General features: G+C 42.8%; 1 protein-coding gene across 1 annotated transcript in view; it reads left to right on the top strand.

The window, feature by feature from the left end:
- The first annotated feature begins 6,104 nt into the window (after window positions 1–6,104).
- Window positions 6,105–13,366, top strand: part of LOC127905968 (leucine-rich repeat-containing protein 4B-like) — a 41,870-nt gene continuing 34,608 nt past the window's right edge. The window contains exon 1 of the mRNA XM_052519162.1: window positions 6,105–6,360. The gene's annotated coding sequence lies outside the window, so the exon portion shown is untranslated. The remainder of the gene's footprint in view (window positions 6,361–13,366) is intronic.

Below are 13,366 nucleotides of genomic sequence, written 5' to 3'. Positions count from 1 at the left end.
CACATGCTGCAAAACTAAACATTATGTACACTTGAACCTTATTACCCCACAGACCAACACATTGTTAGCCCTGTGCAGATGCGCAGACGGGAAGTGATGTCAGTCCCTGTCACCAGGGAGACGGAGATGGTTGCTTAGATACCATGACACTGGGTTCTTGTTTCTAAGCTTTTTTTTCCACCTCTCCCTCACGTACTCACACAGACGGAAAGACAGAGACACTGACTAGTCCCCCAGTGGCTGGCGTTCACCTCTCATCTGCCTCCCTCCTTCCATCACTGGTCGACCCTGTGAGCTGACATTCTCTCTTCTGTCTTTCTAATGGGCTGAGTTAATCTCTCCGTATTTCGACATCACTGTGTGTCCTTTAATGCCAGCTACACGTCTCTGAAATGATGCTTCTACCGTATGAGCAGGGAAGTAGCAGAATAGTATGCATGAGACTAAAAGTAAAGTATGATGATTTTGTTGTGATATATATTGAGTTGATAGAGCAGATGTGACAGGCTCTTTTTCCTATGTTATCGGATGGGATTGTTGACGCTGTTTTTCTAGCTGTGGTCTGTCCGTCCTGGTTGTCAAGGGGACAGTGGGCCATTGTGTGAGCCTGGGTGTTTATAGGGCCTGGAGATGGAGTTTATTGGCCTGGTGGCAGAAGTAGTGTTGGGCCTGATGGGGTTTATGGGCCTGGGGGCAGAGTTTGTTTTATGGCATGCTGGAGGAGAGGAGGAGTGTTATCAGGTCTAGTGGTGAGTGGATGTGTTTTTACTGCCTTCTGGTACAGCTACATTTAGCCTGGAGAGGGGATCATATCATGCCTTAAATTGGATTGGTCTTTACTTTTTAGGGCCTGGTGGTAGAGCTACACTGGGCCTGGTGGTAGAGCTACACTGGGCCTGGTGGTGGAGCTACACTGGGCCTGGTGGTCAAGGTACACTGGGCCTGGTAGTGGAGCTACACTGGGCCTGGTGGTGGACCTACACTGGGCCTGATCGTGGACCTACACTGGGCCTGGTGGTCAAGGTACACTGGGCCTGGTGGTGTAGCTACACTGGGCCTGGTCGTGGAGCTACACTGGGCCTGGTGGTCAAGGTACACTGGGCCTGGTGGTAGAGCTACACTGGGCCTGGTGGTGGAGCTACACTGGGCCTGGTGGTCAAGGTACACTGGGCCTGGTAGTGGAGGTACACTGGGCCTGGTAGTGGAGCTACACTGGGCCTGGTGGTGGACCTACACTGGGCCTGGTGGTTCAGCTACACTGGGCCTGATCGTGGACCTACACTGGGCCTGGTGGTCAAGGTACACTGGGCCTGGTGGTGTAGCTACACTGGGCCTGGTCGTGGACCTACACTGGAACTGGTGGTCAAGGTACACTGGGCCTGGTGGTGGAGGTCAATGCTGCCTAATGGATGTGGGGTGCCAGATGGTGTTTGTGATGGAGGTCTATCGACACAGTGGTGAAGATGCAGGCTTGGTTAACTCTGTGTCAGAGTGCAGCTCCTCTTTGAGTGTAAAGCTAAGCTTCAGAGCATGGATGGATCCTAGCCTGGCTACTCACAAGAGATGAATGTTGAATTTAGTATGTATCACAGGTTGTTGTCTACTGATGGGGTCCATGCTGTTAACCTATCAGATAAGGCCTCCAGATGATGCAGAGAGTTCAGCTCTGAGCTACTGAGGAGAGAAACGGGGTGCCTCCTGCTCGGCCGGTGTGTCTGGCTCACTTCATACCCTACAGTCCCTGGTGTCCACTCAATCAGTCATTTATAGGCTGCCCTGACGGCCAGAACAGAACCCAGCGCCGGAGAGAGGGGGTCACTCCTGATCATACAGCCTGAGCAGACACTGCGGTACCGGGACACAAATGGGAAGAGAGAAAGAGAGTTGGATGGGGGAGTGGACGTGTGTGTGGCTCTTTTAAATGATGAGGGTGGAGAGATGAAGAGATTGGAGGTGAAAAGAGAGCGGTCTATATCAAGGGTGAGAGAGATTGAGAGGTTCAAAGTGGAGAAAGAACAGTCAATATCAAGAGGCAGTGATAGAGATCCAGGCAGACAGACAACAGCTCTGTGTGAGAGAGAGAGAAGAAGAGAGGGAGAGAAGGAGGGAGGGATGTGGTGTGTGTGTGTGAGTTAGAGAGAGGGAGAGGAGGAGGGAGGGATGTGGTGTGTGTGAGTTAGAGGGAGGGATATCCACTGCACTGTTGTGTGACTGGAAATTTAATAGAGAAAGGGATGGAGGGAGGCATGCAGGGGAGGGGAGAAGGAGGAGGGCAGAGCGATGCAATGCAAAAGCACTGCACATTGGTATGGAATTCCAGGGGGCATCTATAGGCTGTGAACAATGGCACACCGTTACTGCAGAGAGAGATGGAGGGGGTAGGGGACAGGAAGGAGAGGAAGAGGGAGAAAAAAAAGCTAATCGTATAGATATGTCAGTGGAGTGAGTGCTCTATTGTGTACTGCAGCGAGTGGGACTGGTGGGGTAAACAGAAGAGAGGCGGTGGGGGGTAAGGGGTTGGGGGGCAGCTTAGGCCATGTACATAATGGGGGTATTAAGTGGGCACCATTCCAAACACAGACCTTAGAGGGAGCCCCAATCACATGTAACATACAGACTTTCATGAAATGGTCCGTTACTCGCATGGAATGACAAGGAAGGTATAGGGAGATAGGACATGACGGTGAAGCAGGCTGCGTTCGCACAAACAGAAGTTCTGTTCAGTGTGTGTGTGTGTGTGTGTCAGAGAAAGAGATAGAAGAGTGGCTGTGAAAAAGACTGATTCACCATGTCTGAATATAGAACGTTATCAATTCACCACTAATTGCCCATCTGATTATCCCCTGCCCCCCTTCTCTCCCTCTCTCTCTCTCTATTGCATAGACACAGTCTCTCATTGCATTGACCTCTCCTTCCTCTCTGTCCCCCAATCGCTGTCTCCCACTGACATGCCCCCTCCCATCCATGAGTATCACAATATTGATCTCATATTTGAGAGAAATCATACTGAATAGAGAGAACACAGACCCGTTCTGAAAGATTCATAGCAATAAGTGAATGTGTGTGCTGAGAGGTGGGGCTCTAGGTACTGTATGTGCTTGATCGTTGCCAAGGGAACCTGTCAGAGCCAAATAGCAGAGAACGTTCCCTAATAAAAGCACACGTGCATCTCTACCTTCCCCCTCTCACACACACACTCTCTCTATCCGTCTCTCTCTCTCACACACTCGTTCTCTCTCTCCCAATCTCTCTATCCCCTCCTCTCTCTCACACACACATACACCCAAACACTATTTTTCTCTCTATCCCCCTCACTTTCTCTCTCTCTCATACACACACTCATATGCTCTCTCTATATATATATCCTATATATCCCTTTCACTCTATCTATCTCCCTCTCCCCCTCCCTCTCCCACCTTCTCTTCCCCTCTCCCTCCCTCCCTCCCTCCCTCCCTCCCTCCCTCCCTCCCTCCCTCCCTCCCTCCCTCCCTCCCTCCCTCTCTCTCTCCTCTCTCCCTCTCTCTCTCTCCCCCCTCTCTCTATCTCTACCTACTCAACTTCAAACCCTGAGTATAACCTGTAGAGTAACAACTAAAAACACACAGATGCACATTTATCTTCATCAGCTTTCTGGCAGGATTATATGTATTTCACTGGAGGATGCTGAGGGGAGGACGGCTCATAATAATGGCTGGAATGGAGTCAATGAAGTGGTATCAACCACATGGAAACCATGCGTTGGATACCATTCCATTGACTCCATTCCAGCCATTACTATAAGCCTTCCTCCCCTTAGCAGCCTCCACAGTTCACAACAGCACACGCTTTTAGATCTAAATCAAATCAAAGTAAATTGTATTTGTCACATGCGCACAATACAACAGGTGTAGTAGACCTTACAGTGAAATGCTTACTTAACCAACAATTCAGTTTTAAGAAAATACAAAAATAAAGTAAGAGATAAGAATAACAAATGATTAAAGAGCAGCAGTAAATAACAATTGTGGGGCTATATACAGGGGGTACTGGTACAGAGTCAATGTGTGGGTTCACTGGTATCAAGGTAATTGAGGTAATATGTTGTACATGTAGATAGAGTTATTAAAGTGACTATGCATAGATATAACAGACAGTAGCAGCAGCATTCCAGTGGGGAGGGCAATGCAAATAGTCTGGGTAGCCATTTGATTAGCTGTTCAGGAGTCTCATGGCTTGGGGGTAGAAGCTATTTAGGAGCCTCTTGGACCTAGACTTGGCGCTCCGGTACCGCTTGCGATGCGGTAGCAGAGAGAACAGTCTATGACTAGGGTGGCTGGAGTCATTGACAATTTTTATGGTCTTCCTCTGACACCGCCTGGTATAGAGGTCCTGGATGGCAGGAAGCTTGACCCCGGTGATGTACTAGGAGGTATGCACTACCCACTGTAGTGCCTTGCGGTCGAAGGCGAAGCAGTTGCCATATCAGGCAGTGATGCAACCCATCAGGATGCTCTCGATGGTGCAGGTGTAAAACCTTTTGAGGATAGGAGGACCCATGCCAAATCTTTTAAGTCTCCTGAGGGGGATAGGTTTTGTCGTGCCCTCTTCACGGCTGTCTTGGTGTGCTTGGACCATGTTAGTTTGTTGGTGATGTGAACGCCAAGGAACCTGAAGCTCTCAATCTGCTCCACGACAACCCCGTTGATGAGAATGGGGGACTGCTCAGTTCTCCTTTTCCTGTAGTCCACAATCATCTCCTTTGTCTTGATCATGTTGATGGAGAGGTTGTTGTCCTTGCACCACACAGTCAGGTCTCTGACCTCCTCCCTATAGGCTGTCTCATCGTTGTCTGTGATTAGGCCTACCACTGTTGTGTCATCAGCAAACTTAATGATGGTGTTGTGCCTGGCCGTGCAGTCATGAGTGAACAGGGAGTACAGGAGGGGACTGAGCACGGACCCCTGAGGGGCCCCCGTGTTGAGGATCAGCGTGGCGGATGTGTTGTTACCTACCCTTACCACCTGCGGGTGGCCCGTCAGGAAGTCCAAGATCCAGTTTCAGAGGTGTTTAGTTCCAGGGACCTTAGCTTAGTGAAGAGCTTTGAGGGCACTATGATGTTGAACGCTGAGCTGTAATCAATGAATAGGTGTTCCTTTTGTCCAAAGGGCAGTGTGGAAAACAATAGTGATTGCACAGTCCTCAGGAACAGCTGATGCTCTTATGCATGTTTCAGTGTTACTTGCCTGGAAGCAAGCATAGAAGTTATTTGGCTTGTCTGGTAGGCTCTGTCACTGGGCAGCTCTTGGTTGTGCTTCCCTTTGTAGTCTGTAATAGTTTGCAGGCCCTGCCACATCAGAACCGGTCTTCCATTAAACCCAGTGAAGCAGTGAGAATATGTGTCTGGCATGATCTGCTATTTGTGACATGTGACAAATGTGTGCTCACCTTCACACACCTGCACCCTAAAGCTTGGGTAATATGGCCACCTTTTCTTGGAGTGTGTGGCATTCATTTGCGCAACAACTTTGGCATTAATTTAATTATGGTGATTGATATTGTTGCCCAAACTTTGAGAAACTAAACTATTTAGTACAATAACAACGTGTTTAGGACGCTGCTGGTGTATGAATCTATAAAGCAAAAGTCATTGCGTCCTCGTTACATCGCAATGCGAGGAGTGGGATGTGCACCAGCCAGGCGCAATACGGACAATAGTAAACACCTACGCGTTGGATACAGGGAATGTCAAGGTGCATCTACACAAGAGAGGTGCAGTACTTAATTGTATAAGAAATATATATATATATATATATATATATATATATATAATAAGAAAGACTAGCCTACATATTTAATAAAGTTATTTAAGTTATTAATCGTCCTGCCTGTCCTGACTCCGAGACCAGGGAAAATGATCCTATTCAACCAGTCTGGTCTCAATCAATGGGAGAAGGTTCATTTTCTGTTGTCGTTTGTTGTAAATTCTCATTCCTTCCAGCCGTGCGCGCGTGTTTATTAGTGGCCTACGCATGCCTGGAGAAACGGACATGTTTCTATTAGATGTCTATATTTATTCTCAACGATTCGTATTTAAACGAAATAGTTTACTAGGCCTATGTTTCGTCATGATTTTTCCATCACCCACTTTCGGTGGTTGTATTTTTCCATCTGGCCATGTAAGATGAACGGGCTCTGCTTTCTTAGGTCGGGAAAACACGGCACTGTGGTACAAGCGCCGAAAAAGGGTGAATCAATTTGAGAGAGAGAGAGGAGAGAGAGAGGAGAGAGAGAGAGAGAGAGAAAGGACGAGAGGGAGAGGGGAGAGAAGACGTTGACTATAGGCTACGCATCTGCAGATTAAGGAATATATTAAAAGGAAAGGTAAGATTCATTAAATGGTATCAGAGTATAAGGGACGTTATTCGTGTATCGCATGTTAAACAAATCCCGTGATTTGACTTTGGATTCTCAGCTTCCATAAAGCGGCGTTGGGGTATGACCAGCCTATTCTTTATCTGCTGAATAGTTGTCGCTGTTCCAATATATTTCATTTGCGGTTGTCGTTAACGAAATGAATGCGGTGGTGTATGTATGTGTGGGTTTGTGCGCTCGTTCATCTGAGCGTGCACAGTAAACTGATAAATGTTAAGGCTATTGCTTTAATAAGGACCGCGTTTCAGAGTTGATAGGACGGAATATCAACAATGTTTCTGGAAAGAAACAAGCGGATAGCCTACATTATCGTCCTGAAATGTGAGGGGTTTCGGCACCTTTAACCATGAATTGTGGCGAGACGATACATTTAATTTGGTGAGAGTGCGTACGAATGAAACAGGAAAGTCAAGTGATTCGTGTACTTCATACTTAATTCATAAGAAGACATATGCGCGTCTCGTTAAATTGCCTGTTTCTGACATTGGTGTCGTGTCTTTGGCAAATGGCATTGATAACAATTGATAAATGCACAGGGCAGTAGCCTAATTAAAATAAAATAAAATTGCCTATAATTAAAATAATTGTATTGTTATGGCTCGTATTTCACAGTTCTGCTGAGTAGCCGAATGTGTGGCTTATATTTCCTATTCAATAGGCAAATAGTTCTGAGAAAAAGTTATTAGGCTATACCCACTGGGTACAGACGTCTATTCCACGTTGGTTCAACGTAATTTCACTGAAATAACGTGGAAGCAACGTTGAGTCAACCAGTGTGTGCACAGTGGGTACTATTAAGCCACATTATTTGCGGTCATCTGTTTCGTTTGGTTATTCTCTCTTGACAATGATTAGTGTCCCCAAATAGTGTGAATAATGCGGAGGCACCGTGCGCGGCACATGACTGAGGCATGCAGGTTAAGACACTATAACTGTGGCCCACAGAGGAGTCCCTCTGATTGAGAATAAGGAGCAGATATATTAGGGTTGATTAATGAAGATCTATCGCCTCTATCTGCAACACAACGATACGGTTACGAGCGGATTGAAATCAGTCAGCAGTCAGTGGGCACAGTTTGATTTCGTGAGTTTATGATAGGGGCTAAGTTATTAATGGGGCGTTAGGGGGCAAAGTGGATCACTGGGCAGGATTACATTGGGGGTGAAGTGTGTTGTGCGATAGGTGGTTAGGCTAGAATGGGGAGAGGAGAGTGCTTTAAAAGAGGCCCTTCAAGCACTGGTCCTGGGCCAGTTCTGCCTCAGCTGGTGGTGGATGGCTGAATTTGGATTTCAGCCCCAAGCTAATTTTGGATCAGTGCTCAGAGGCATTTCTGTTTGAGATATGACTGGGGAAAAGCTGCCATTCTGAGAATGAAAAGTGATTTAATTGTGGAGTTGGACTTAAGGGTTAAATAGATGAAATAGAGAGCAACGGACAGAACAAGTTAATAAACCAATAAATACACAACTTTAGAGAGAATATTTTCCCCAAGAAACCACAAGTAGTGAGCAAAACGAACATTTAAAAAAAAAAATTCTACATGTGTCTGACTTTACACTCATCTCTGGTCCACTCAATCGTCCAAACCTCATCCACTGCTTGTCTTAAACATAGACCCAGTCCCATAAACCAGTTTCTCTGCTCTTACATCTGTGGAGATAGTGGAAATTGTTTTCATTAAACATTGGCACCATGTCAGATGTGATGCTTGCTAGTACCTAGTGTATCACTGCTTCACTCTTAATTGCTCAGTGAATGACTGTGATGTATGCCATCATAACTACAAGCCTCTGTGCTTATTCTTAACCATTTGGCTTGTAACTACAGATGTAAACATTTAAGATGACGTTAAGTTTTTAATGTTTCTCTTATAGCAGATGTTTAAAGTGCTCAGGTCAAACAGGGCCTGTTAGTACATGTGAGGTGGAGCTGTGTGGGTAATCGAAGTGCACATCCCTCTCCTCTCCACTCATAGGACCAGTACAAGTCACAGAGTGGCCCTGGGAGGAGGAGAAGAATGTCACTTTAAATATCACATTAGAGACAAGTCCTTTTAGCCAAGGGCAGGGTTTTAAAAAGATCAAGACATCTCGTAGCTGTAAAGACAAGGATAAATCTAGCTCTTCAAACACACACAAGTGGTTCTTTCCCTTCCTTCATTCATTCCTTCTCTCCCATCCGCCTACCAAAGATATTCCCTAAAAATGTCCTTGAGATGAATTGAAATGGATTAAAACCAGACTGGGTCAAAAGGTGACCAATAGCAACCTCTATGGATTTGAAGGGTTTAGACATAATTTCCCCGGGCTTCACACTCCAAGTAAATCCAGAAGCCTGCTACACTGAATTAGTAAAGGCCTTGGAATTGTTAGGGATCTGTCATGTAGCTGTGGCCCAGGCTGCCCCATAATCCTTTTGAGTCTTGACAGTGCACAGCCATTGTCACCTCTTTACCTAATATGCGTGTTATTAAAATGAAACAATGTCATGATTCACAAGGAAAGGTTAACTCAGATTACATAATAGCGTGCAAGTGGAATATTTTATTCAAGACATAGTTGACCTGCTGTAGGACATCCCATGAATTTGAACTCTTACCCCATTCACCCAAACTGAGTTGTTGTTGTTAAGGAGCACTGCTCAGAATTGACATAATTTTGTTTGTCCCAGTCAGCTAGCTTTTAATATAGATCTCACTAGATTTTAATATAGATCTCACTAGATTTTAATGTAGAGCTCGCTAGATTTTAATATAGATCTCACTAGATTTTAATAAGATCTCACTAGATTTTAATATAGAGTTCAATAGATTGTAATATAGAGCTCACTAGACTTTAATTTAGAGCTCACTAGATTTTAATATAGATCTAACTAGATTTTAATATAGAGATCGCTAGATTTTAATATAGATCTCGCTAGATTTTAATATAGAGCTCACTAGATTTTAATGTAGAGCTCACTAGATTTTAATGTAGAGCTCGCTAGATTTTAATATAGATCTCACTAGATTTTAATAAGATCTCACTAGATTTTAATATAGAGCTCACTAGACTTTAATGTAGAGCTCACTAGATTTTAATATAGAGCTCACTAGACTTTAATGTAGAGCTCGCTAGATTTTAATGTAGAGCTCGCTGAATTTTAATATGGAGCTTGCTAGATTTTGATATAGAGCTTGCTAGATTTTTATATAGGGCTCAGGTAGATTTTAATATAGATTTCAATATAGAGCTTGCTAGATTTGAATACAGAGTTCACAAGATTTTGATATAGAGCTCACTAGATTCCAATATAGAGCTCAATAGATTTTAATATAGAACTCACTAGATTTTGATATAGAGCTCGCAATATTTTAATATAGAGCTCACAAGCTTTTAATATAGAGCTCACTAGATTTCAATGTAGAGCACTAGATTTTAATATAGAGCTTGCTAGATTTTAAAATAGAGGTCGCTAGATTTTAATATAGAGGTCGCTAGATATTATTATAGGGCTCAAATAGATTTTACAGTAGAGGTCACTAGATTTTAATATACAGATTGCTAGATTTTAATATAGGGCTCAGCTAGATTTTAATATATAGTTTGCTAGATTTTAATACAGACTTCAGAAGATTTCATTATAGAGCTCACTAGATTTTGATGTAGAGCTCACTAGACTTCAATATAGAGCTCACTAGACATTAATATAGAGCTCACAAAATTTGTATATAGAGCTCACTAGATTTTAATATTGAACTTAATATATTTTGATATCAAGCTCACTAGATTTTAATAATAAACTCACTAGACTTTAATATATTGTGGTCCTTCTGTAGCTCAGTTGGTAGAGCATGGCGCTTGTAACGCCAGGGTAGTGGGTTCGATTCCCGGGACCACCCATACGTAGAATGTATGCACACATGACTGTAAGTCGCTTTGGATAAAAGCGTCTGCTAAATGGCATATAAAAATATAGAGCTCAGAAGATTTTAATATAGATCTCAGTAGATTTTAATATAGAGCTCACTAAATTTGAATATAGAGCTCGCTAGATATTAATATAGAGCTCACTAGATTTTAATATACAGATTGCTAGATTTTAACATGACACTCATCTAGATTTTAATATACATTTAAATATAGAGCTTGCTAGATTTTAATACAAAGCTCACTAGATTTTAGTATAGAGCTCACTAGATTTTAATAATAAACTCACTAGACTTTAATTTAGAGCTCACAAGATTTTAATATAGATCTCAGTAGGTTTGAATATAGAGCTCACTCGATTTAAATATGGAGCTCGCTAGATTTTAATATAGAGCTCGCTAGATTTTAATATAGAGCTTGCTAGATTTTAATATAGAGTTTACTAGATTTTAATTAAAATCTCACTCGATTTTGATACATAGCTAACTAGATTTTAAAATAGATCTCACTAGATTTTAATATAGATCTCACTAGATTTTAGTATAGAGATCGCTAGATTTTAATATAGAGCTCAGCTAGATTTTACTGCAGAGCTCACTAGATTTTAATATACAGATTGCTAGATTGTAATATAGGGCTCAGCTAGATTTGAATATAGAGCTTGCTAGATTTTAAAATAGAGATCGCTAGATTTTAATATAGGGCTCGGCTAGATTTTAATATAGATTTGAATATAGAGCTCGCTATATTTTAATATAGAGTTTACTAGATTTTTATATAGGGCTCAGCTAGATTTTAATATTAAGCTCACTAGATTTTAATATAGATCTCACTAGATTTTAATATAGAGATCGCTAGATTTGAAAATAGAGATCGCTAGATTTTAATATACAGATTGCTATATTTAATATAGGGCTCAGCTAGATTTGAATATAGATTTGAATATAGAGCTCACTCGATTTAAATATGAAGCTCGCTAGATTTGAATATGGAGCTCGCTAGATTTTAATATGGAGCTCGGTAGATTTTTATATAGAGCTCGCTAGATTTTAATATAGAGCTTGCTAGATTTTAATATAGAGCTCAGCTAGATTTTAATATTGAACTCGCTAGACTTGAATATTGAACTTGATATATTTTGATATAGAGCTCACTAGATTTTGATATAGAGCTCACTAGATTTTAATATAGAGCTCACTAGATTGTAATATAGATCTCAGTAGATATTAATACAGTGCTCACTAAATTTGAATGTAGCGCTCGCTAGATTTTAATATAGAGCTCACTAGATTTTAATATACAGATTGATAGATTTTAATATAGATTTGAATATAGAGCTTGCTAGATTTTAATAGAGTTCACACGATTTTATTATAGAGCTCACTAGATATGTATATAAAGCTCGCTAGATTTGAATATAGTGCTCTCTAGATTTTAATATATAGCTTGGTAGATTTTAATATACAGCTTGGTAGATTTTAATATACAGCTCGCTAGATTTTAATGTAGAGCTCAATCGATTTTAATATAGAGATCACTCGATTTTAATATAGATCTCACTAGATTTTGATATGGAGCAAACTAGATTTTAATATATAGCTTGCTAGATTTTAGTTATACAGTAAAGAATAAAGGAACATCACTGTGTTAGCAAGCCCACAGATTCCACACAAGCCCCTGGTTGGCTGTTTGCCTCAGGAAGAGAAGAACGGACAGGTCATCTATGCCCAGTTGGCAGACTAATTTGAACTGCCAAAACCAAGCTGAGAGTCATAACTTTGTTGTTGTCACAAATTAAGTGTGGGATGGGAGATCTCAGTCATATGAGAAATCAGGCCAGCCTGCACTTTCATTTCAGAGTCATATCACTGCATAACTGATGAGGCAGATGAAAACAAGCAAACAGGAACAGGGGAGATTACACCTGCACACCTAGCCAAGAGCAAAGCTGTCTGGGACTGGGAGATAATGCCTTAACCTCTCAGGGCTCTTGTCACCTGAATCAAGTGCTTTCAGACTTGAGCATTGTCAATCTGCACAGTTCTATTCACCATTTTGGAATGTTATGTTAGAGAGACAATACCACAGTAAGATGTGTGTATTTTACTGTATACATTTGGTTGTGTGTATGTGTGTGGGTGGATGTGGTTGTGTGTGTGTGAGAGAGAGGGGGATATAGATGAGACTGGCACTATTCTCAATAGGGCAAGAAGTTGGCTGATCTCTATGTAGGCTGGGATTGTCATTGATTGATAGCAGCCCAACTTGCTGGTGTCGACAGGATGGAGGTTGAAGTTGACTGCTAGCATGCTGGAGAGACTTGCTGATCAGCTATGATAGGCTGAATTTGTGGGAACAACCTAGGGCTGTCCCTGAATAATGCAGTGTGATGAACCGCATGGCATTACAGCCTCTGTTATCATGTCACACATATCAGCGTTTGTCCACACATGTGCCTATACATTGTCCTAACCACAGGAGGGAAGAACAAAGATCTAGGTTTCCTTTTGCATGATCTGGCATCACTTCAACCTTAATAACCAGAGTCTGGATATTGCATGAGCACTGACTGACCCATTCTCAGCAGAGCTGCTAAGCTGCCTGCCACTGATGACAGAGCAGATATAATTAGCTGTGATTGGTTTGATTGAGTGTCCAGCCTAGGCCTGGGTGTCGGCCCTTCTGGGGCCATGATGACTGGCATTAATAATTGAATAATAGTTGGGGAGAATGACAATGGTTAATGATATCAAATTAATACCATAATCCATTGAGTTGACATCATTAGAAATAGTGGAATTTCCCCTGGGGGGGGGGGTGTGCTCATGTCTATGTCCCTTACAGCAGGGACGTCTGGGTAGAGACTGGGAGCCATAGATGGGTTACCTTCTTGTGTTAATGAAAGGTACTGTGGGAGTGACAATGGTCGGCTCTACTAGACCGCTGGGTAGGGACCGCTGGGTAGGGACCGCTGGGTAGGGACCGCTGGGTAGGGGCCGCTGGGTAGGGATTGCTGGGTAGGGACCGCTGGGTAGGGGCCGCTGGG

The sequence above is a fragment of the Oncorhynchus keta genome, chromosome 5, assembly GCF_023373465.1.
Source record: "Oncorhynchus keta strain PuntledgeMale-10-30-2019 chromosome 5, Oket_V2, whole genome shotgun sequence".
In the NCBI taxonomy this organism is placed as follows: domain Eukaryota; kingdom Metazoa; phylum Chordata; class Actinopteri; order Salmoniformes; family Salmonidae; genus Oncorhynchus; species Oncorhynchus keta.
The sequence above is the reverse complement of the archived record's forward strand: the minus strand, read 5'-3'. Positions and strand labels throughout refer to the sequence as shown.